This window comes from Aquarana catesbeiana, linkage group LG10 (genome assembly GCF_042186555.1).
Source record: "Aquarana catesbeiana isolate 2022-GZ linkage group LG10, ASM4218655v1, whole genome shotgun sequence".
Classification (NCBI taxonomy): Eukaryota; Metazoa; Chordata; class Amphibia; order Anura; family Ranidae; genus Aquarana; species Aquarana catesbeiana.
The window spans coordinates 177,605,651-177,629,789 of record NC_133333.1 but is presented as its reverse complement, the minus strand read 5'-3'; the positions used below and the strand labels follow the sequence as shown (position 1 = coordinate 177,629,789).

The following is a 24,139-nucleotide window of genomic DNA, read 5'->3' as shown; positions in this document are numbered from 1 at the left end:
CAGTAAAAAGCTGTGTATGGGGGCTTGTCAGGAGAATTCTGACCACTGGCGTACAGGCACATTGTGCATGAGCATGGCATCTTGTAAAAGGCAAAAACTTTCCATGCCTGTGCTTCCATACCTGGCATGGTCAGTTTAAAATAAGAAAGCCTGGAGAGTGGCAGGATCACAAAAAGGAATCAATACAAAGAGAACCAGCTACTTTTTGATACAAGTATATTGTAACACATATCAGAAATATTAAATGTTAGAGTAACATATACTTTATTAGAGTACATTATAAATAAACCCTCATAAAACAAAATTAGTTCATGTTAATATTTTTGTGCAGGTCGTTGTTTTTTTTTTTTTTTGGTGAGTGCTAATCTTATTTTTTTTCTACCTGCACATTACAGTCAGAGCTTCCTTTGTGCATTTTCAATCAGGAGCAGTGAGCGATACTATGTGAATCGGTCTATTGCAGAGGCTGAATGTGCTGATGCCCATAGTGCTCTGTGGGAGCAAGCTAATAGTGGTGGCCACACTGCATCTGTAGGCACACCATGGGAAGACAGAGTTGCCACCATTACAGGAAGTGGTAGGTGAATAATATAAAAGATGGGTTTTTGTCAGAAACCATGAAATCAGGCCGAGACAGGAGTACAGTTAAATCACAATTGTTTAATAATAAACGTAAAAAGAACAAACGTAGTTAAAACATAGCCAAAGTTCAGTAACTGGAACGGATAGTCAGACAAGCCAAACGTCAGGGATCAATGTAGTGGAACAGCAAGCAGGATCTGGAGGCAGAAGGGATGTCACCAAAGCAAGTCTTGAACAGGATCGCAGGAGATAATTTCTGTGATGTTGACCAAGGCGAAGGCCGAGATCCAATGGGCTGAACAGCTTAAGTAGGCAGGACTGACAAGCAGGATATCATCATCAGCTGAGTAACTTTGGAGAGAGAGGAGCTGGCAATTAGCCGACAGCTGAGCGGCCAGCACTGAGAAGGAAGGGCTGAGCCCAGCCCTGACAGATATAAGGCAGCAAAGCAAGGCATCACATAAAAAGGAATGTCAATACACCAATCACTACATGTTATGGTGTGATATAAATGTTTTTAGCATTTGGGTTCAGATAAGCCTGATATTCACTAATTATCTTGGCATTTATTTCATTTTGGCAGAGAATTGCAAAGCCAAATAAATCTTACAATAAAGAAACAATTTGTTAGATTGTCACCGTTTGCTAAAATAAAGTGAAAACTTGCTCCTTGTCATAGGTAAAACCTCCACTCTTTCTATAGTCTACATTTTTATATATTTTTTTTAGAACATAATACCAGTATTCCTTAATGATGGGTTATATTGTTTAAAGTCTAGCTTGTTGTTAGGGTAAAAAAATGATATTCGGTGCAGAGATGCATTTGGTCTGTGTGTTGCTTATTCCCGTATGCAGCCAACATACTGCGGAGATAATTTCACTAAGCACTCAGGCAATTCATCTCGCTCACACCAATCTGCTTACTTTTACAAATGTTAATTGCTCTAGTAAACGATATCCTCTGTTTTTGGATAGTATAGAGAATGCCATTTATAAATAGCGGTATGCCAGCTTAGGAACTTAACAAGTGCATAAAGAAGCTTCTTCCCGCATTAAAATTACATTTTCAGGAATAGAAACCATGAAGGATTGTGCTGTCATTAGTGCCCATTAATCTGTTTAAAAGAGAAGAGCGGGTGTGATTTAGTTTAATTTGGTATGTCGGAACTACACTTCATCATGTGACGCCAACTTGTCTGCTTCTTAATGGCTGTATGCTCTGTTTTGGAGAGAAGCTACTGTAAAGATGAGTGAAAGAGGAGAAATGGTGAAAGTTTAAAAGGATAGTATTGTTAACTGTTTGAAAGGTCTTGATAGTTAAAGGAAAAGGGCTTTAAATAAGTATGAACTGGGATGGTGGGATATGAGTATGGATGTTCTTGCTTCTCATTTGTGTGACCATGCACATTTACAGAACATCCCCACCAAGCAATAGTAAATTGTAACAAGTCGCCTGAAGTGTGTTCACAGATCTAATGCCGCGTACACACGGTCGGACTTTTCGTCTACAAAAGTCCAACGGACGCTGACGGACTAAAGCTGGCTGGTAATCCGATCGTGTGTGGGCTTCTCCGGACTTTCAACGGACTTTTTCAGCCTCAAATCCGACGGACTTTAGATTTGAAACATGCTTCAAATCTTTCCGACGGACTCGAGTCCGGTCGAAAAATCCGCTCGTCTGTATGCTAGTCTGACGGACAAAAACCCACGCTAGGGCAGCTATTGGCTACTGGCTATCAACTTCCTTATTTTAGTCCGGTGTACGTCATCACGTAAGAATTCGACGGACTCTTGTGTGATCGTGTGTAGGCAAGTCTGTTCGTTAGAAAGTCCGCCGCAAGTCTGTCGGACAGGCTGTCGGACTTTTGTAGCTGAAAAGTCCGACCGTGTGTACGCCCCATAAGGCAACTAGTTCCCTCTTCCCTCCTGGAGTGCCTAGGAAGGTTTAGACTTGCTAAACTTGCACACTCACCTCTGACATCTGCTGGATATTCCCCAGCACTGTGGCATGCGTGACCTCATTGGAAATGCGCTCACGCTGCAGGTCTACACCTGCCCTTATTAGCAGTGTTTAAAATGAGGTAAGACCATTTAACCTGAGCCTAATCAAAGGTTCTGTTCATAAAAAACTTGCCAAGCTACCCTTGAACTACTTTCTGCACTTGGCTGGGACCATTCTGTGTTCAAGCTGCCTCGGCCATCTAACTTTCTGACCACGCTCCTGCTCTGTACCTAGCTTTGTGTGCTTGCAAGGTGTCTTTCATTATCCAGGGTACCCTATAGGTTTCTGTCTGTTAGAGGAATAACATCCACACCATCAGCAGCTGTGATAGAAGCATGAAATACCAGGGTTGTGCCACAGTGAGAGTTCCCCACTCCTACTAGTTGCACAGAGGATCTGCTAGATCAATGATCCAGGTCTTTTCATCCTTCTCCTCTCTCTGTTGTGAACACTTAGTATCTAATAAACCTTTATTACCATCTCTTTTATTTTAATATAGCTGGCATTTTACATTTACTGGTTCTTAAACTATGCTTTTCATTCAGAAATTTCTGATTAAACACAATAACAGAGAAGTCTACAACTCAAGACAAGCCTAAAATCTCGAGTAAATAAATTATGTATCTGATCATTCATTGCTGGTTTTCCAGGTCAGCGGGTTAAGGGAGATGAAAATTCTTTGCATATTGCTGGGTTTTACAATGTGCCAGAGATGGATGTCAGACCTAAATGTAGTCAGCTGCTTGAGGTAGACTCGATTTCCTGAGACTCAGCCTGGGTTCTCTACAACACAAAGGTATAACAGCAATCTTCAGACTTGTCTCACGCTCCCAGGCTTTTTATTGCTGCTTTTCAGTAATCTTAATTGCCTGGTTTTGATGAAGAAAACATGTTCAATTGCAAAATTCAGTGAAAAACAATTCAGCCAGTCTGGTGATTTATACGTAATGCCTGCAACATCAGCCTTCCCTGTAATTACTTGTTCGTAGGTTGGTAATACATGACAAATGCTGCTATGTTGCATTTGTATAACATCTTTTTTTAACCTGCTTAAGAATTCAAGGAGGAAAATGCCACAAAATGCGAAAGATACATGCTAGGAGCATTGGACCCACATTGGCCTTTTGGCTACCTTTGACGTGGCACACATAAACTGTACTATACTCAATATCTGCCTATTTTAACAACTGCGACGTTCAACATGTTTGGAAAGAGAAAAACAGCCTTATTCATTGGGTCTGACTGTGCGTTTATAATTTGCAAGTGAAGTAGGAACTACCCCAGTTCAATAGATTCTGATATGAAGGTTCTACTGCAAAAATAAAATACATATGTTTTACACATAACACCTTTCCTGACACTTTGGTCACATGATCTGACCATGCAAACCCCTTGTACCCATATCCTATTTATATTGGCAGGCCTGGGGAATTTTTTTGCTCCTTAATTAAAATGGCACTTTATACTGCAAATTTGAGCTATGGATTGAATATTGTTTTTGATTTGTTGAAATCAGTTGCACTGTTTAGGACAGGGGTGCCCAACCTTTTAAGGAGTGAGGGCCACTTTATCGACTTGGTAACTGGTCATGGGCCACAATGAGCGTAAACGGGAGATGGCAGGTCTCTGTCCACTCTGCATATGTAGAGCAGACATGGATGCAACCCACTCTACCCTAAGGGCCCTCCCATCTGCCTAGACAGAAGGGGACAGATCCCCTTCTGTTCTTTTTTAAGGAGATCGGATTGCAGATAGGCAGGTGTAAACGGACACGAGTCCGTTTACATCTGCCGCTCTATAGAGGTGAATGGAGAGTCTGTTTGAGTCCACCTGAAAAACAGACAGGCAGACCGATCAGACCGATCATGTGAAAGGGGCCTAAGGCTGCTTTCACACTCATGCACAGTGGTTTACCTGCTCAACTGACCTCAATCTTCACTTCTTCCTCAGGATTCCTGCAGCTGGCTGGTACTGCTGGCTAGTACTGCTGGCTGGTACTGGTACTGCTGACTAGTACTGTTGACTGGTACTGCTGGCTAGTATTTCTGGTGGGTACTGTTACTGCTGGCTAGTACTGGTACTGCTGGCTGGTACTGATACTGGTGGCTGGTAATGGTACTGCTGGCTGGTACTGGTACTGCTGACTGGTACTGATGACTGATATGGATTGTGGATACTTTTGGTTGGTACTGGTACTGCTGGTTTATACTGCTGACTGGTACTGATGACTGGTACGGATGGTGGGTACTTCTGGCTGGTACTGGTACTGCTGGTTTATACTGCTGGCTGGTACTGATGACTGGTACGGATGGTGGGTACTGGTACTGCTGGCGGGTACTTCTGGCTGGTACTTCTGGTTTATACTGCTGGCTGGTACTGATGACTGGTACGGATGGTGGGTACTGGTACTGCTGGCGGGTACTTCTGGCGGGTGCTGGTACTACTGGCTGGTACTGGTACTGCTGGTTGGTACTGGTACTGCTGGCTGCTGTCCCAGATCGCGGGTTCCTGTGTCCCGACCCTCCATCCCCAAGCATAATTGTGACAGAAGCATGCAGCTGCAGCAGAGAACAGAGCTGATGCTTCCTGTCACAGGCGGAGTACATTTGGTATCATTCCACCTGTGAAGGATCCGGCGCTATACAAGAAGCATCGGCTCTGCTTCCTCTAGCCGACGGCTCCGTTCTTCGCACTAATGCTCGGAGATGGCGGGTCGGGAACCCGTGATCTGGGCTTGCCCACCATCTCAGAGCAAGACATGGTGGGCCACATCGGGGGGGCTGCGGGCCAGCAGTTGGGCACTCCTGGTTTAGGACATCTGCTAAGAAAACTGACATCATGCCACATTGCCAAAGTAATCAAATTAAACCAGAAGCAGTGACTTCAAGTTACCGGTTGGTACAAAGATCTTGATGGGTAATGTGGTGTCAGTGTCTATGGGTGCCTGCGCTACCGCTCAAGCTTGTCCTAGCCTTTTATTTTATGAGCTTGTTGAAGACAAAGAAGGGTTGTTCCTTTAAAATGCATTACTGCCCCCCCTGCACCGCTCCCTCCTTTCAGTATCACGTAGAGGTTGCCAGGAGGCAGTGGATCACGCTGTAGGATGGTGGGCATTGGTGGCCTTTTGACAGCTGTCAAATCTGGTTCCCTACGCCGGCTTGGAAAGGAAAAGCTACAGATGCAAATTAATAACAGCTTTGCAGTGTCCACATCCAGTCCTTGTGCTGAATGTCAAGAATCCTACATGTAATTGTGCTATTTTAATTGTTCAATAAATGTTTCTTACTTTGCTAATGAGGATCCTGTGCTACTATTCTTTTGTCGTTTGTGTATACTGTATGTAGCTAATGCTACATACATTTCATACAGCACTGACAGCCATGCATGTGTTAGTGAAGTAAATTGTTTGTTTAGACCAGCAAATTAACTATTTAGAGTGTAGTCACACACGGGCCGGTTTACCTCAACTGTGCCCAATTCGATTCCCCCCTTTCCCCTGCTGGTTTGCACTCACACTGGTTTGTAAGAAAGGCACATACTTCCTTGCTAACCAGATCAGCAATCCCTGTTTTACTACACTATTCTCTATGGATGGTTTCCACTCACACTCAAACCATTCCGGATCACACAGTGAACAGCTCCTGGCAGAGGCGTATCTTGAAGCTTGTGGGCCCCGATGCAAAAGTTGACCTGGGCCCCCCCCCCACTACCATCCGCTGCTCCCACCGTGCACCAGATACTCCAGGAGCCTAAAGGCTCTTTCACATGGGGCGGATCAGTGATGATCCGCCCCGTGAACACCCGCTTGCTCAGCGGGGATCGCTCCGCCGATCCCCGCTGAGCAGGAAGATGACAGGTCCATCGCTGCACACTGTGCAGCGACGGACCTGTCAGAGCGCCGTTCTCCCCTATGGGGGATCGGGTGATGACGGACCGTAGAGTCCGTCGTCACCCGATCCGATAACGGATGGAAAAGTAGGTTTTTCCTCCGTTACACTTTTTCGGATCGGAGCGGGTCGGATGTCAGCGGACATGTCACCGTTGACATCTGACGCTCCATAGACCTCCATGGAGTGTCTGTTCAGGTCCGCCTAAAAAACTGACAGGCGGACCTGAACGGACAGTCCGTGTGAAAGAGGCCTAAAAGATTATTTCAGATCTTTATTTACATATTGAGATGGTAATTTAAAAGATTTGTTAGAAACTGTCCACATTTTGACATACCTCTTCAATTCTGTTGCATACCCTGGAGCAGGGGTAGGCAACCTTTGAGAGGTGCAGAATGAACAAACAGCAATAGCTCTGTAGAGAGCTTCCCATTCATTCACAAACTGAAGTACAGTTAACATAGTTCATTCAGAAAAGGAAGGGGTCGATAAATAACATATTTACCAGCCCCTCCCCCCAATCTCCATCCTAGAACATCACCCACAGCAGCTTGTGGGATAGGGAGGGGGGGGAAGCCGACAGCGGACCACACAGGGGCCCAGGGGCAGCAGGAAACCTGGACAGGAGGGCAGGGGCAGCACTGGAGCATGGGGCCGGGTTGCAATTGCGACCCCTATAGCTACGCCAATGACTCATGGCGTGCTTTACTGATCCCGGGCGTGGTTCAGAGAACTCACACTACACAAACGAACTGGCCCAAGGGGCTGAACCACGCCAGGACTGGTTAAAAGCGCTAATGTGAGTGCACTCTTAAGTTTAAACTAAACTTTAAAGCCTAACTCCCTAACAGCCAAATCTTTTTTTTTTTTTACACGTTTTAGACAGAGTGGGGAAGAATTAAGATCAATTTTTAGGCTCTTATTGAAGGTTTTGTAGTTATTTGGGATATTTTCCTTGTACACTTTCCCCATTCTAATCAAAACCAAAAACATTTTGTCTGCAGTTAAATTTGTATATCTAGCAGAAAAAAAAACACCTCTTAGAAACATTTATGGAAAAAAAATATATATATATTTTTTAGAAGCAAATTTTCATGAGATAAATGAAGTAACAGTTTTAAAATAACTCATTCATTTTAGAGAATTGAGCCTCATGGACCAGAGTAGCACATTAGTCAGTGTAACAAGAATTGATTATGAGGAGGCTTTGATAAATATGTGAGCTGTAGTCTACCTCTTACATACCGTATGTCATGAAGGTCCAGTCTGTACTAGTAAGTGAACTTGTAATGCTCACTCAGCTAAAATAGAGGAGAAACAGTGTTAAAACAAAGCTTATCACTTCATACTGTTATCAGCTGATTGATTGCCTGGCAGATCCATGTGTGTAATCTAATCACTAGGCTGGAAAAGCCTTCCCTATCCTCCTTTCATCAATTTACAGCTATGCTTTATGCCTGGTTCACACCTATACATTTTTTAGTGCATTTTCAGTTTTGCAGAAACACACTACAGTCCATTGAACATGGTTTCCTATGGATGTAGTTCACATCTGTGCATTTTATGGAAAGAGCCAGGGTTTTTTTTCTGGTTTTTGGTTCCATAGACTTCAATGGTTTAAAGATGTGTATTGAAAAATGCAAAATGCACCTGCAATATGCAAACTGCAACCTGCACAAGTGTGAATCAGGCCTTAATGATAACTTAAACCATATTAAAACTCAGAGGGCTAGTTATGTTTCCTGGGGAAAATGCTGCTCTATGCTCCCTTCACTGCTGATCATGTGACAAATAGTTAATGCATTTGGATTTGTGATCTCTTTAAGGGCTTGTTTAGACAAGAGTCTCCCTCTGAAGAGCAATCTGCAGTGTTTGACAAGTGTTAAGCAGGCATTATGTTGCCATCAAAAAACCTGCCCCAACGCATGTGCAATGCACACAGTTGAAACGCAGCCCCATTCAGTTAGGGTCCTTTCACACTGGGGCGGTTTGCAGGCGCTATTGCACTAATAATAGCGCCTGCAAACCAACCCGAAAGTGCCGCTGCTTTGTCTCCAGTGTGAAAGCCCCGAGGGCTTTCACACTGGAGCGGTGCGCTGGCAGGACGGGAAAAAAAGTCCTGCCAGCAGCATCTTTAGAGCGGGAAAGGATCGGTGTATACACCACTCCTTCCCCGCTCCTGCCCATTGAAATCAATGGGACAGCGCAGCTATACCGCCGGCAAAGCACCTCTGCAGAGGCGCTTTGCGGTGGTTTTTAACCCTTTCTCAGCCGCTAGCGGGGCGTAAAACAACCCCGCTAGTGGCCGCTTACAATAGTGCCACTTTGCCGCCGACGCCGCCCCCACCCCAGTGTGAAAGGGGTCTTAAATGGGTCGTGTTCAGCAGACTGTACTGCCCGTCAAAATCAACAGAAGTGATCAATTATGCCATGGCACGATGCAAGGCATCATGGTGGTGGCATGTGTAGACCCCATCTTCACTCCTTTTGTAGCTTAAGGGGAGCAGATGGGGCAGTGAAAACATGGCTCAACCATTTCACAGCCCTCCAACCTTAAGTGTAACCTAGCCTAAAAGAGGACTAGGAATTTCATTTAAAGCGGTATTAAACCCAAAACCAAAAATGTAATATATTGCAGCTAAACAGACATCATTAGATGTGATGGCTGCATCCAGGGGCGCACCTAGAGCATTTGGCATCCAAGGCAGATCCTATATCTAGAACCCCCCATCTGGCACCCCCCTCACTGACCATGCTTGTACGCACTCAGTCCCCTCATACCTGTACGCACTCAGCCCCCTCATACCTGTACACACTCAGCCCCCTCATACCTGTACACACTCAGCCCCCTCACACCTGTACGCACTCAGCCCCCCTCACACTTGTACGCACTCAGCCCCCCTCACACCTGTACGCACTCAGCCCCCCTCACACCTGTACGCACTCAGCCCCTCTCACACCTGTACGCACTCAGCCCCCTCACACCTGTACGCACTCAGCCCCCCTCACACCTGTACGCACTCAGCCCCCCTCACACCTGCACGCACTCAGCCCCCCTCACACCTGCACGCACTCAGCCCCCCTCACACCTGCACGCACTCAGCCCCTCTCACACCTGTACGCACTCAGCCCCCCTCACATCTGTACGCACTCAGCCCCCCTCACATCTGTACGCACTCAGCCCCCCTCACATCTGTACGCACTCAGCCCCCCTCACATCTGTACGCACTCAGCCCCCTCACACCTGTACGCACTCAGCCCCCTCACGCCTGTACGCACTCAGCCCACCCACCTGTACGCACTCAGCCCCCCTCACACCTGTACGCACTCGGCCCCCCTCTCACCTTTACGCACTCGGCCCCCCTCTCACCTGTACGCACTCGGCCCCCCTCTCACCTGTACGCACTCGGCCCCCCTCTCACCTGTACGCACTCGGCCCCCCTCTCACCTGTACGCACTCAGCCCCCCCTCACACCTGTACGCACTCAGCCCCCCTCACACCTGTACGCACTCAGCCCCCCTCACACCTGTACGCACTCAGCCCACCCACCTTTACGCACTCAGCCCCCTCATACCTGCACGCACTCAGCCCCCCTCACACCTGCACGCACTCAGCCCCTCTCACACCTGTACGCACTCAGCCCCCTCACACCTGTACGCACTAAGCCCCCCTCACATCTGTACGCACTCAGCCCCCCTCACATCTGTACGCACTCAGCCCCCTCACACCTGTACGCACTCAGCCCCCTCACGCCTGTACGCACTCAGCCCACCCACCTGCACGCACTTAGCCCCTCTCACACCTGTACGCACTCAGCCCCCTCACACCTGTACGCACTCAGCCCCCCTCACATCTGTACGCACTCAGCCCCCTCACACCTGTAGGCACTCAGCCCCCCTCACACCTGTAGGCACTCAGCCCACCCACCTGTACGCACTCAGCCCCCTCACACCTGTACGCACTTGGCCCCCTCTCACCTGTACGCACTCGGCCCCCCTCTCACCTGTACGCACTCGGCCCCCCTCTCACCTGTACGCACTCAGCCCCCTCACACCTGTACGCACTCAGCCCCCCTCACACCTGTACGCACTCAGCCCCCCTCACACCTGTACGCACTCAGCCCACCCACCTTTACGCACTCAGCCCCCTCATACCTGTACGCACTCAGCTCACCCACCTGTACGCACTCAGCCCCCTCATACCTGTACGCACTCAGCCCCCTCATACCTGTACGCACTCAGCCCCCCTCACACCTGTACACACTCAGCCCACCCACCTTTACGCACTCAGCCCCCTCACGCATGTACGCACTCAGCCCACCCACCTGTACGCACTCAGCCCCCTCACACCTGTACGCACTCAGCCCCCCTCACACCTGTACGCACTCGTTCCCCCTCACACCTGTACGCACTCAGCCCACCCACCTTTACGCACTCAGCCCACCCACTTTTACGCACTCAGCCCCCTCATACCTGTACACACTCAGCCCCTTCACACCTGTACGCACTCAGCCCACCCACCTTTACGCACTCAGCCCCCTCATACCTGTATGCATTCAGCCCCCTCACACCAGTACGCACTCAGCCCCCTCACACCTGTATGCACTCGGCCCCCTCACACCTGTATGCACTCAGCCCCCTCATACCTGTACGCACTCAGCCCCCCTCACACCTGTACGCTCTCAGCCCACCCACCTTTACGCACTCAGACCCCTCATACCTGTACGCACTCAGCCCACCCACCTGTACGCACTCAGCCCCCTCATACTTGTACGCACTCAGCCCCCTCATACCTGTATGCACTCAGCCCCCTCACACCTGTATGCACTCAGCCCCCCCCACATCTGTACGCACTCAGCCCCCCTCACATCTGTACGCACTCAGCCCCCCTCACATCTGTATGCACTCGGCCCCCCCTCACACCTGTACGCACTCAGCCCCCTCACACCAATACGCACTCAGCCCCCTCACACCAATACGCACTCAGCCCCCTCACACCTGTACGCACTCAGCCCCCTCACACCTGTACACACTCAGCCCCCTCATACCTGTATGCACTCAGCCCACCCACCTGTACGCACTCAGCCCCCTCATACCTGTACACACTTAGCCCACCCACCTGTACGCAATCAGCTCTCTCATACCTGTACGCAATCAGCTCCCTCATACCTGTACGCACTCAGCCCCCTCATACCTGTACACACTCAGCCCACCCACCTGTACGCACTCAGCCCCCTCATACCTGTACGCACTCTGCCCCCTCATACCTGTACACACTCAGCCCCCTCATACCTGTACACACTCAGCTCACCCACCTGTGCGCACTCAGCCCCCTCATACCTGTACGCACTCAGCCCCCTCATACCTGTACGCACTCAGCCCCCTCATACCTGTACGCACTCAGCCCCCTCATACCTGTACGCACTCAGCCCCCTCATACCTGTACGCACTCAGCCCCCTCATACCTGTATGCACTCAGCCCCCTCATACCTGTATGCACTCAGCCCCCTCATACCTGTACGCACTCAGCCCCCTCATACCTGTACGCACTCAGCCCCCTCATACCTGTACACACTCAGCCCCCTCATAGCTGTACACACTCAGCCCACCCACCTGTGCGCACTCAGCCCCCTCATCCCTGTACACACTCAGCCCCCTCATACCTGTACGCACTCCGCCCCCTCATACCTGTACGCACTCAGCCCCCTCATACCTGTACGCACTCAGCCCCCTCATACCTGTACGCACTCAGCCCCCTCATACCTGTACGCACTCAGCCCCCTCATACCTGTACGCACTCAGCCCCCTCATACCTGTACACACTCAGCCCCCTCATACCTGTACACACTCAGCCCACCCACCTGTGCGCACTCAGCCCCCTCATCCCTGTACACACTCAGCCCCCTCATACCTGTACGCACTCCGCCCCCTCATACCTGTACGCACTCAGCCCCCTCATACCTGTACGCACTCAGCCCCCTCATACCTGTACACACTCAGCCCACCCACCTGTGCGCACTCAGCCCTCTCATACCTGTACGCACTCAGCCCACCCACCTGTACGCACTCAGCCCACCCACCTGTACGCACTCAGCCCCCTCATACCTGTACGCACTTAGCCCCCTCATACCTGTACGCACTCAGCCCACCCACCTGTACGCACTCAGCCCCCTCATACCCGTACACACTCAGCCCCCTCATACCTGTACACACTCAGCCCACCCACCTGTGCGCACTCAGCCCCCTCATACCTGTACACACTCAGCCCCCTCATACCTGTACGCACTCAGCCCTCTCATTCCTGTACACACTCAGCCCACCCACCTGTGCGCACTCAGCCCCCTCATACCTGTACGCACTCAGCCCACCCACCTGTACGCACTCAGCCCCCTCATACCTGTACGCACTCAGCTCCCTCATACCTGTACGCACTTAGTCCCCTCATACCTGTACGCACTTAGCCCCCTCATACCTGTACGCACTTAGCCCCCTCATACCTGTACGCACTCAGCCCACCCACCTGTACGCACTCAGCCCCCTCATACCTGTACACACTCAGCCCACCCACCTGTGCGCACTCAGCCCCCTCATACCTGTACACACTCAGCCCCCTCATACCTGTACGCACTCAGCCCCCTCATACCTGTACGCACTCAGCCCCCTCATACCTGTACGCACTCAGCCCCCTCATACCTGTACGCACTCAGCCCCCTCATACCTGTACACACTCAGCCCCCTCATACCTGTACACACTCAGCCCACCCACCTGTGCGCACTCAGCCCCCTCATACCTGTACGCACTCAGCCCACCCACCTGTATGCACTCAGCCCCCTCATACCTGTACGCACTTAACCCCCTCATACCTGTACGCACTTAGCCCCCTCATACCTGTACTCACTCAGCCCCCTCATACCTGTACACACTCAGCCCACCCACCTGGGCGCACTCAGCCCCCTAATACCTGTATGCACTCAGCCCCCTCATACCTGTATGCACTCAGCCCCCTCATACCTGTACGCACTCAGCCCCCTCATACCTGTACACACTCAGCCCACCCACCTGTGCGCACTCAGCCCCCTCATACCTGTATGCACTCAGCCCCCTCATACCTGTACGCACTCAGCCCCCTCATACCTGTACACACTCAGCCCACCCACCTGTGCGCACTCAGCCCTCTCATACCTGTACGCACTCAGGGCACCCACCTGTACGCACTTAGCCCCCTATACCTGTACGCACCCAGCCCCCCTCATACATGTACGCACTCAGTCCCCCTCCTACATTTACGCACTCAGTCTCCATCATACCTGTACGCACTCAGCCCCCTCACACCTGTACACACTCCTTCGTTGTACTCAAAGCCCCCACTTGTAAGGTGGTCTTCCTTGTCCCAGATCTTGATTCCACATGTCTCTGTGAAAATAAATTGAGGGCAGCACACACGAGGGGCGCACATACATGAAGCAGCCAGAGGTGGCAGTATAGAGCCCGATGTGAGCTCAGTGACACTGAACAACAGATGCTATCCACTCGCATGAACATCGCAGAGAGCCAGCAAAGCTACAGAACACCTCCTGCAACCGCTGCCTTGTCCCGGCTCTGATAGCGGGCCTGACACCCCCCCCAATGTGTTGCACCCTGGGTGGACCGCCCCACCGTAGGTACGCCACTGGCTGCATCAGTACATGACACTTTTCAGCATTTTCAGCATGTTAGATGTATGAACTTCTGCATTTTGTATTTTGTGAACTAGTTGGCAGGTAAAATTGATCTAAAGCTATGTTAAAGTGGTAGTAAACCCCGCTTGGTCATTTCATAGGCTTACCTGTAGGTAAAATGAATATCTCTTAAACAAGCATGCACTGTTTAGGAGATATTCACCCTGAATGCAGCCAGTTACGTCACTGGCACATGCACTCTGAAGGTCCTGCATGCCTTGCAAGACCTTTAGAGCTTCATGCCGGAACTGAGAGCTCCCGCGCGAGAGTGATGTCATTGCAGCTGTGGCCAATCACATAGCCGGAGCACGCGAACCCAGAAGAAAAACTAGGACATTGTGCCCGTGCCTTGCAGGTGTTTTCTTTTTTTTATTTATTTTTTTTTTTTTTACAACAGCCGCGGTTTACAGCTGCTTTACAGCATGGAATAATACAAAACAATGCTATTTTGTTCATAAAGTATTGTTTCAACTTTTTAATTGTCCTATGTTGTATTTTGCATCTCAGTGTTGCTGCTTTCCACCTGTCTTTTAAAGAGGTAGTAAAGTCTTATTTTTTAATTGTACCTACCGGTAAGCCTATAAATAGGCTTACCGGTAGGTACTGTGAATATCTCCTAAACTTGCGCAGTTTAGGAGACATTCATATATCATCGGCACATGCGCTCTGAAGGTCAGGCTTACCGTGCCGGACCTTCAGAGCCTGTACTGTAAACGGCGGCTCCCGTGCGCATGCGAGTGATGTCCTAGCGGCTCCAGCAACTCACAGCACCGAACCCGGAGAAACACCGGGGAAGATGTCAGCTGTCTCAGCGGTATGCGGGCGCCCCTGGAGGGCTTCGTTCTAATGTAAGTATTTCATGATGAGATAGTATGCCATGCATTACATTCCATGAATAATGTTTCCAGGTAGGAAAGTGTTAAAGAAGTTTTCTTTTCTCCCTGCGCTGCATAAAATGCTTTTTAATTAAGTGTGCTGTCATTAAATCAGTCATTAGGCAGATACAGATGGAGTCAATTATTTTTTTTTTTTATCTTTACACTTGAACACACATTTAATGCTACTGCAATTGTTAAAATGATCTCTGTCATTATTTTGCGTTATGGAGAATTACATTGTTTTACCTTCACTGTAATATACCTTGATGTGTGTATTTTGCTTAATTTATGTCGGTACATGACACACAAGAAAGGATCGCAATAATTATATATTAATTATGGTTTTTCTAATACTTATAATAAAGATTAAAAGGCTATCTGCTATGCAATATGTCAGGTAGATGGGGTGGCTTAGACAGTAGCTTAGGAAATATTTTAAATAGGAACAACCTATATAGGGGCTTAATAAAATGAGTTTTTTTAAAACACTACTGAAACTACTTATAAACATATGTATGCCTAACATATGTATGCCTAAACTGTAAATTACACCTATATTGGCGACACAGTTTAAAAAGTAAGTAAACCCTATTAAAACGGAACTAAACTGTAACTAAAAGTACCACAAACCGAAAATACTATTAAATAAATTTTTATCATTAAAAGAAAACTCACCCATCCATCCATGTCTCCATGCTTTATTACGTTGAGAAAAAGCCACCTAGCAATTCTAGCCGCAGCCATCATGAGTCAGATGATTCGTGTAGCATTTACTTCCTGGAATCAATTGTGATGAAACACATCAAGGAGGTATTGGTTTTGGGTGGAGACCGTGGCTGTAACTATCACAAGGATGTTTGAGTAAAATAATCTGGAAAAACAGATATTAGAGTTTGGCTCCCATTCATTCATTTTCTTCAATGATGAGCAAAGATGAGCTTACTTGAGCAAGCACCCTGTCAGTCCATGGATAAGGTAAAGGAGGGGCTTTGGAGCGGTGCTATAGGTTCAGGTTTTTCAACTACCATGTTTATAATGCACTTAAGTTTAATGGCCCCTCCTTTAGCTATTTTGTAAAGGCTATTACCTGTACCCTCACTTCAAGGAGGGTGGGCCTGACAGTGGTGCTTGTCTCAGGCACAGAGAAATATGCATATTGAACGGTTAATAGTAGTGTGTTCAAAGTTGGGGATAATAGCAGATTTTGTTGCTAGTGACAGCCTTGCAGGGGGTTTAACCTCTTGCCGATCATTTAACGCCTATGTGTATTGGCAAGGAGGGTGGGCCTTAACACCCATCTGCCACACACATGTGTCAATGGTGGCCAACATATCTGTGTGCTTGCAGCTCAGTGTCTGGGCTGTCAGAGACAACTGCTGGTCTCTGTTTCTAATTGGGAGTTGGCAGGATCATGTGACCACTCTGAGCAATTGTAGTGATCACTTGATTGGCAAGCCTCTTTCACCCCCTGGTGTTAAGACCCAGGTAAATTGCCTCTGGGAGGGGTTGGAAAAAAGTCACACTTTAGTAATAAGGTCCTTAAAACAAACAGTGCTGACTTGACAATTTGTAGGTAATCCTGAAACTACATAGACTACAAATGGGTAATCAATACAAAATGAGGGAATAAACTGGCAACTTTAACACAAAGGGAAAAAACAGGCATTTGGGACAATACATTGACAATAAATAGGCAATTGTAAGAAAAAATCAGCAACAAACGGGCAGTCATTACAATATGTGAGCAACATACAGCAGCCATTGCAATACAGGGGCAACAAACAATCATTATAATATGTGGGCAACAAATGGGCGATTGTGAAAATATGCTAACAGTGAAAATAACTGGAGCCCAGTCTGCTACCCCATTACCTTCATTGCAGGTATCCAAAAAGCTTTAGGTGGTGGTAGTGGTCAATGTCATGATCCCCATCTCTGATTTCACTTATCTTTAGTGACCACAGGAAAAGGCTGGAGGAGGACAGAGCACAGCTTGTACTTCCTCCTGAGTCTTTTTTTTTTCTCTCACCAATATCGGTTGCTACCCTGGCCTCTACTCCTGTCAGTGTATTCACAGCAAAGTCAGTAGGAACTCCTGGCAGCCTGGAGACCAAACCAATAAGCTGGAGTCTATGGGCAAAAGCCAGCAAGTTCCCAACTATGCATATTACTGCTTATATCTCTAGATCATTTGGCTTTCATGGACAGTAACCTCTGCTCTTTTTTCCTAACATGCTCAGTTTATATTACCCATATTGTGAAAGGTTTACTTTGAATGAATACATATTATTTAGGAGTTCTCAAATACTTTGCTGCAAGCCGTTTAACCCAGGGAAAATATACAAATTTCATGCATACAATGTATGTGGGTGGTAAGTGAACCTATGACCCGAGGGTTGCAAGGCAAACATGCCAAAAAACCTAGCCTTTTGCTCTTTGTGTTTTTACATTGTGTTGGCTCTGTGTCCTTGTGGATGGCCAGTGCAGTCATTATAGAGGGCAGAAGATGTTTGATTTGCACATACCAGAGCTGTGATGGGTTTTGTTGGTTTAGAACAACTTTTTCTTGACAGAGGGTTTATGCCAGTGTTTAAATTCCTCTAATTCCTTTGGCAGCCTTTCTGTGAGTTTAAATAAAATGTGGATCTGGTAAGGTGTATAGACCTCTGAAAGCATGTGAACTTTATCACCTTTAATAGAAAACATTGCTGAAGCTGTAAATTTGTGATTAGTTGATGCTGGGGCAGAGGCATCAAGAAAGATATCTCTTACGGTCCAGTAAAGGCATGTTCTGGGAAGGTGTAAATAGCGCCCAGCTGGTAGTCTTGATTTCCTTTGCTCCTGGTAAGTAGTTGCCTCTGAATATTAATTACAACAATTTTCACAATCACCAGGACATCATTCGACATTGATTAATTAGAATGATGGTGAACAGAATCCCGTCTGATAAGTTGTTTATACATAAAGAAAGTAATAGCTCTTTGATTTTCCACTGGTACTTTCAAGGTCAAATATGGCTCATAGTTAAAGATACACTCCAGTGGAAACGGAAATCCAATCTTAGCCACTTGAGCACCGGAAGATTTTACCCCCTTCATGACCAGGCCATTTTTTGCTATTCGGCACAGCGCTACTTTACCTGGTAACTGCACGGTCATGCAACGCTGTACCCAAATTAAATATACATAATTTTTTCACACAAATAGAGTTTTCTTTTGGTATATTTGATCACCACTGTTTTTTTTTTTTTTTTGCGCTATAAACAAAAAAAGACTGAATTTTTTTTAACAAAAACCCCAATGTTTTTTACATTCTGCTATAAAACATATCCTATATAAAAAAAAAGAAAAAAAAATCAAATTTCTTCATAAGTTTTGGCCAAAACGAATTCTGCTAAATGTATTCTGCTACATGTCTTTGATAAAAAATCCAAATAGTGTACAGGCAGTCCCCTAGTTACAAACATCCGACTTAAAAACGACTTCTACTTACAAATGGAGGAAGACAGCAGGAAATGAGAGGAAATCTACCCCCAGGAAAGGAAATTCACTCCTGTAAGAGTTATTATGAAAAAAAATCACCATGGCTTGTTTCCACAACAACCCAAAATGTTCAAAATCCAGTTGTCATTGGGAGAGAAAGTGAGGTGAAATCTTTTGAACAGGGGCACAGACAGTAGTGTTAACCCTTCTCTATGCTATCCAAAAAGCTTAAAAACACTTAAAAAATTTACCTGTTTCAACTTACAGATTCAACTTAAGAACGAACCTACAGACCCTATCTTGTTTGTAACCCGGGGACCGCCTGTATATTGATTGGTTTGTGTGGAAGTTATAGCGCCTACAAACTATGGCATACTGTATATACTTTTTTTTTATACTACTAATGGCGGTGATCAGTGACTCATAATGGGACTGCGGTAGCGCAGCAGACAATCTGACACTAACTTACGCTGGGGGGAACTGGCTAACCACCAGTGACATCACCAATGACATTTTTTTTTAACATAAAATTTTATTTAGGTTTTTACAAAACAAACCATCTATATCGGGTTAAACATCGATACAGACATTTTGCAAAGTTGTTTACACTTTCTTAACAGATATAGAAAATAAACATCACAAGCAGCGATACCTGAACATGAATTTTGCGTCAGGTTATAAAAAGATGTTACAAATATATGCAATACGGCACTCATCTAAGGTAGAGGCGTGGGTGGGCCCAATGATCATCCTTGGCATAAAGACTCCTATCTTACATTCCCAAAAAAAAAAAAAGGGGGGGGGGGGGAGGGAGACATAGGTAAATTAATTGTTGGTATGAGGAGGTTTGTGTCAGGTATAGTGGGCACTGGCCCGTATATTTCAGTCAATAGTTAAATGTTTCGCCTTCACCCATGCCCCCCAAATCTTCCCAATTTTTTGGGGGCAATTTCTTCCCATGTATGTCATTTTATATAACGGCAGTGCCTTGTTAACCTATCTAGTGGGTGGTTGAGGCTGATTCCATTGCAATAGAATTGCCTTTCTAGCATATAATGTGGTGTAGAAAACAAACATTTTTTTCCCCCACGAGACCTCCATGAAATCACAGATACCTAGCAGAAGAGGGATCGGGCTGTATGGGATATTCATTTTCCCAATAGAATTAACATCAGCCAATATATTTTTCCAAAAGTCCTCCACTCCAGGGCATAACCAGACCACATGGAAAAAAATCAGCATCCTCAGAGCCGCATCTAGCGCATCTCGCCGACCTATCAGGGTAGATTCCAGCTAATCGTAGTGGAGAGTAGTATGCACGGTGGATAAACTTCAATTGCATGTATCTATCTCTAGCCGAGATTGTAAGGGGTAAAAATTGCTGAATTCCCTCTACCCAGTCCTCATCCGTCAGTTCTGGAACATCTTTCCGCCAGAACTCGCATAGCTGGGAGACTCTGAAGGTGTCAAGGGATGCAAATATATTGTAGAGTGTGGACAACGTTTTCCCTGTATCTGGGGATTTAAGAGTAACCTCCACAGATGACCCCTCCAGAGTCAGCGGGCCAGGGAATTGGGACCGGAAGGCGTGGCGCAGCTGAAGGAACCTAAAAAACATGGAGTTCGGGAGCTCCCTATCCCTTTTCAAGGCATCAAAGGTAATTAATTGTCCCTGGGATACTATATCCCCAAGGGTCGTGACCCCATATCTAGCCCACGCGATCGGATCGGGGGTGGATCGAAAATGAGGCAAACGAGGGTTGCCCCACAGGGGGGTTGATGGGGACCACTCACTGGGCCCCATGAGCTGTTTTTGAACTGTATCCCATACCTTAAGGGTCGTTCTCATAGGGATAGTCACGTGGAGATTGGACCTAGGGCCTCTATACACCAGATTCCCCAGCTCCGCATATGAACCAATCAGTGCTGCCTCTGTAGTACAAGCGGGATTGGTCGGGTCCTCTGAGAACCACCATTTCACCGTTACTAAGACCACCGCCCAGTAATATTTCAGGAAGCAGGGCAAGGCAAGTCCCCCCAATACCCCTGGTAGTTGTAAAGTTGATCTAGCTATTCTAGGGGCCTTCCCCTTCCAAATAAATGAGGTAATAATACTGTCCAGATGTTTAAAAAATGTTATCGGTATTGAGACCGGGGTTTGTCGGAACAAATAAGTTAATTTGGGTAGCAAAACATTTTAATTAAATTGACTCGACCAACTGGCGTTAGAGGTAAAGACTTCCAGGTGGTGCATCTTTGGGATAAATGACTGACCACTGGGTTTAAGTTAAGTTTTATAAAATTTTTTAAATCACGATGTATTTCTACCCCCAAATATTTAAACTGGGGAACCCTACGGAGCTGGCCATCCATCTGCAAGGGGACGGATCTAGAATGAAGAGGGAATAGGACCGACTTTCCCCAGTTTATACAAATGCCGGAGAATTTTCCGAAGTCGTTGGTCGAATGTCCTGCGCTGTCTCTGCATTTCAACCGAGTAGTCAGGGAACAGCATGATCTTTGTATTTTCGGATTTCAGCTCCCCCACTTTTCTGGCTTCTCTGAGAATTAAATCTCGATCTCTAAAGTTGAGCATGCGGAAAATAAAGGTACGTGGAGGTGCTCCAGGCGGGCCTCGAACCGATGGCATTCTGTGGGCGCGTTCCACCGCAAAGTGGGTAGAGAACTGTGCCGGAGGAAGGAGGGTGCACAGTAGTTGCTCTGTGTAGGCCTCCGGATCTCGTCCCTCCACTCCCTCCGGTAGACCCACCAGGCGCAGGTTGTTTCTGCGATTTCTATTTTCCTGATCCTCAGCACGGGATTCCAGCGTTTTCATTTTAACTTGCAGTATACGAAGAGAGGCACCATGCTCCCGAATCGTATCTTCAGTGTCCCCCACTCTACGTCCAGCTTCTGACAGCCTATCTCTGTATTTGTCCATGTCTCGTCTTATAAGGCCCATTTCCGATTGCATCTGTTCTATTTTCGTAGTAAGGGTAGTCTGGCAGCCTGTGATTGCCTGCATTAGTGCTTGGAATTGGTCTGTTCCTAGCTGAGACGACTCTGCACATGGTTCTGTATGCTTCATCTGGGACACCATATTGGAGCGCGTCACTGCACGTGTGTCTCGGGCTGGCGATAATGGTGTTTGAGGGGGCTGCCGTTTCCTCTGTGCACCGGAGGATCTTCCTCGCATACCCGGACTCAGTCCCAGCCTATCAGCTAGGGCAGTGTATTAATATGTCCCAGGGGGAGTGATGGCTATGAAGTGGGGAACGCCTGTCTCTCACTGCCTCAGGGTGCTCCACGTGTGCACTGCCGTCGGCGGCTTTTGTAGTGCCAGTCGCCGTTATCTCTGTACCGCAGGGTGGTTCACATATATAGCTGGTCACAGCTGCATTATGGCGGGGCAGGCAGTTTGTCATGTAGGGCCCATAAAGGCAGATGCTGGAGCCCGTCTCGCAGAGGGATTTGTATAGCTTGGAGCAGCTGTCCCTTGCTGTCTATCAGGACGCTCCACGTGGATAGTCAGGAGCGGCGCCCGCAAGGCCAGACGCCGCCAGATCTGTGCCCCAGGGTATCTTACTCACTTGTCCGGTCCCAGGCTTAGTACGGCAAGGCAGGCAGGGTGACTGTAGAGCCCTTAGGAGCAAGGGATGGAGCCTGTAAGATGCGGAACTCCCGTCCCCCAAAGGAGTCTGTGAAGTGTGGAGCGCCTGTCCCGCACTGCTCACCGGGACGCTCCACGTGGACACAGCCGGCGGCGGTCACAGAGTCCGATGTCACTCTCGGAGCTCCCTTCCCCCAGAGGAGTCCGTGATGTGTGGAGCGCCTGTCCCACACCGCTCACCGGAGCTCTCCACTCGGATACAGCCAGCGGCGGCTGCAGAGTCCGATGCCGCTCTCAGAGCTGCCTTCCCCAAGAAGATTCTGTAATGCGTGGAGTGCCTGTCTCGCCCCGCTCACCGTGATGCTCCGCACAGACACAACCGGCGGCGGCTACAGAGTCCGATGCCGCTCTCTCTGTGGCACAAAGTTCCAGTACTGTGGCCGATCACTGTCGGAGCATCGAGAGCCAGGAAAGGTGTCTGTAGATCTCTTAAACACGGATACTTGGACCTGTCAGGTGCGGAGCTCCCTTCCCTCGTGTCCTACTAGATCGCCATCTTGACCACACCCATCACCAATGACATTAATAAAGTGATAATACGAGGGGTCTTCAAAAAGTTTCTGCACTTTTATATTTTTGTTGGAAATGGTGAGTGCGGGAGGAGTAGTAATTGGTGGTGTCTAAGAGTGTCATGTGACTAGTCTGTCTTGCAAGCCGGCTGACCTTGCAGTTTAGTAAAAGTGATGTATTTTGTTTTTGAAATTCTTAATAAAAAGAGTTTCAAAAAAAGTGTGGAAACTTTTTGAAGAACCTTCGTTCTATACACTGTCACTGTACTAATGACACTGGCTGGAAAGGGGGTTAGCATCTAGGTCCATCAAGGGTTTAACTGTGTGCCTAGCTATGTGTAATGTGTGTAAAGTGTGTTGCTTGTACTTCTATATCTTTTTTTTGCAGGAATGAGAAACAGACCAATCATTCCTTCTGTACAGCGCTCTGTTTTGTTTATCAACACAGAGCTCTGGGCTGTGATTGTACACAGCTGATCAGCAGGTATCGGCCATGAATCATTGGCCGGGACTTGCTGACAGGCTCCAGTACAATCACAGCGGGGGCCGCAGGGGAGAAGCGGGATCGTTGACAATGGCAGCACCATGGGAGCCTATGGGTGACATCATTGCTCCTGGCTTTCAGATCCAGTTTTGGGTGCTCTCTCTTCTTCCCTCCCCTGCAGCCACTGTTGGCTGACATGGGGGATCATGTGACTGAAATGCGCTGAAAATAAGTAAATATACATCTTTTTTACACAGGTTAGTTAGTATACATCAGTGATGACAAACCTTGGCACCCCAGGTGTTTTGGAACTACATTTCCCATGTTGCTCATGCACTCTGCAGTGTATTTGAGCATCATGGGAAATGTAGTTCCAAAACATCTGGGGTGCCAAGGTTAGCCATCAGTGGTATAGGTGTTAGGAGGGAAGATGTGGCATTTTTAGGACTAGTTAGGCTTTGGCTGGAATTCTACCTTAATGCCTTCCACCCCAGCAGCCTATGAACCTTTCTTCGTTTATTTGTCACTACATTAACCTGCCGATAGTGAAGACATTACCTGGTACCTCTGGACATGGGAGGGCATGTGTGTCACTCCTCCTCCTCCTCTCATGTGACAGTGCTTGGTGATTTGCCCAGTGCTTTAACATGGGGGAAGTCTTCAGCTTTGTATGAGTGCTATCTAGAGCAACTCAAAGTTCACACGGTGCTTCATTTTCTCACACTTCATGGCAGTGCGGTGTAGTGGGTAAGCTGAATGACAGATGCTAAACAGAATCGGAAGTGAGGTGAAATTTCATCAATAAGAGACATTTTAGTCATTCTCAAATGCTAGCTCTATCCAAAACCCATTCGTATGAATAACCCTTGAAAATGACAGACATTATATTAGATGCCCAAAAAGGAGCACTGTGACAATTGTTTTTA

General features: G+C 47.6%; 1 protein-coding gene and 1 long non-coding RNA gene across 3 annotated transcripts in view; one reads left to right on the top strand and one right to left on the bottom strand.

Annotated features, from left to right (window-relative positions):
* MORN1 (MORN repeat containing 1) overlaps positions 1–24,139 on the top strand; it is a 518,336-nt gene that overhangs the window by 327,731 nt on the left and 166,466 nt on the right. The window lies entirely within an intron of this gene.
* LOC141111049 (uncharacterized) lies at positions 705–15,904 on the bottom strand. The gene is made up of 3 exons (XR_012236367.1): positions 15,744–15,904; positions 7,717–7,772; positions 705–3,453 (listed from the first exon to the last, which is right to left on the bottom strand). It is a non-coding gene; the product is annotated as an uncharacterized lncRNA (long non-coding RNA).